Here is a 2,376-nt window from a genome sequence, read left to right on the forward strand (position 1 = left end):
GTAAAAACAAAAAACAGTTCTGGGCAATAAAGTTTGGCTGTATGTGATGGAGTCTTTCTAGCTTGTCTTGCAGACGTCCCCCTCCTCACTTGGGTGTCAGTCTGACCTTCAGTCCCAGGCATGGGGGGAGAAATCACTTCTTTTCAACCTGTCGGGAGATGTCTGCCTGTGGTGGTACTGTACACTCAGAGCAGAGCTAGCAGCGAGCTTTGGTGCCTATCAGCTGCAGGATGGTGTGAGCAGGCCCCCCAGGGAGGTAACATGTTGGGGGTGGGGGAGAGCTGGCTGGCTGCCAGCTTGGATTCTCCGCTCCTGCCCAGATCATTTACTGCCCTTTCTGCGGCAGTTGCTCAGCCAAGCAGCGTTGCAGAGTTGTTGGGATGGGTGAATATGGAGAAGTCACAGCTGTGACTTTAGTGCTCACTGGCTTCTGGCTGTCCCTTCAGCATCACTCTCCTTGGAAACCTCGGCAGCCTCTACTCTGCAGTGGCCTAAGATGCTCTAGTGTCAAGTCCCATGTTTACTGACATCTTCCCAGTCTGTGACGCTCTGCTGGCCACGCAATCCCCAGGGCAGCTGCTACCAGCCTTCAGAAACCGCTGTCTGGAATCTGTGCCCATGCCTGCTGGCCACAGGCAGGAGCAAGGCTCGAGCTGATGAGAGCAGACTCCAGTACTGCAGCCCTTGCAGCTAAGGGAGCCGGCCAAGTACAAGCCTCCTGCTAGTTAACTTACAGTGGTGGAGGGGGGGGTGGGCCCCGGGTGACCTGGATTCTACTGGCTCTGGCCATGGCCTGGTGGGAGATATGGGCAAGAACAATTTTCTTCAGGACTGGAGAAGGGCACCCATAGCCCTATCTTTAAAATAGGGAACAAAGAGGCTTATAGACCAGTCAGCGTAACTTTGGTACCTGGAGAGATACTGGGACAAATGATGAAACCATCAACGTGCACGCACCTTTGTCTAGAACAGATCCTTGATTTCCTCCTTTGAAAGGAGTATTGGCTTGGGCGGGGGGGGGGGGGGGAGGCAGCAGATGACATGTCTTGATGTCAGTAAGCTTTGACACAGTCCCACATTCTTAGAAGCAAACAAGGGAAATGTGGTCTAGATTAATTTACTATCAGGTGAACATAAGAACAGCAGTACTGGGTCAGACCAACAGTCCATCTAGCCCGGTGTCCTGTCTCTGGCGGTGGCTGGTGTCAGATGCTTCAGAGGGAATAAACAGGGCATTTATCAAGTGATCCATCCCTTGTCATCCAGAGCCAGCTTCTGGCCGTCAGAGGTTTAGGGACGCCCAGATCATGGGTTTGTGTCCCTGCCCATCTTGGCTAATAGCCATTGCTGGCCCATCCTCCATTAATTTATCTAATTATTTTTTTAAAACAGTTACAGTTTTGGTTTTCACAGCATCCCCTGGCAGTGAGTTCCACAGGTTGACACTGTGTTGTGTGAAGAAATACTTCTGTTTGTTTATTGTAAACCTGCTGCCTATTAATTTAATCAGGTGACCCCTGGTTCTTGTGTTATGTGAAGGGGTGAATAACACTTCCCTGTTCATTTTCTCTGCACCCTAGTCATGATTTTTAGACCTCTATCATATCCCCTCTTAGTTTGTCCCTTTTCTAAGATGAATAGTCCCAGTCTTTTTACTCTCTCCTCATCTGGAAGCTGTTCCATACCTTATTCATGTTTGTTTCTAATTTAGACCCCATCATTGTATATGTAGAGTTGGGATTATGTTTCCAATGTGCGTTACTTTGCATTGATCAACACTGAATTTCATCTGCCATTTTGTTGCCCAGTCCCCCAGTTTAGTGAGATCCCTTTGTAGCTCTTCGCAGTCTGCTTTGGACTGAAGTATCATGAGTACTTTCGTATCACCTGCAGATTTTGCCACCTCACTGTTTACTCTTTTTCCAGATCATTTATGAATATGTTGAACAGCACTGGTCCCAGTACAGACCCCTGGGGGACACCACTATTTACCTTTCTCCATTCTGAAAACTGACCATTTCATAGATTCATAGACTCTAGGACTGGAAGGGACCTCGAGAGGTCATCGAGTCCAGTCCCCTGCCCTCATGGCAGGACCAAATACTGTCTAGACCGTCCCAGATAGACATTTATCTAACCTACTCTTAACTATCTCCAGAGATGGAGATTCCACAACCTCCCTAGGCAATTTATTCCAGTGTTTATTCCTACCCTTTTGTTTTCTGGATTTTAACAACTTACTGAACGAAGGACATCACTGTCTACCAGACTGCTTAGTTCCTTAAGAGCCATAAGAAGGACCTGTCATGGCTTTCTGAAAGTCCAAGTCCCTATAGTCTCACTGAATCCCCTTCCCCATTTGTCTGTAATCCTCAA

Source organism: Chelonoidis abingdonii, chromosome 10 (genome assembly GCF_003597395.2).
Source record: "Chelonoidis abingdonii isolate Lonesome George chromosome 10, CheloAbing_2.0, whole genome shotgun sequence".
Taxonomy (NCBI): Eukaryota; Metazoa; Chordata; order Testudines; family Testudinidae; genus Chelonoidis; species Chelonoidis abingdonii.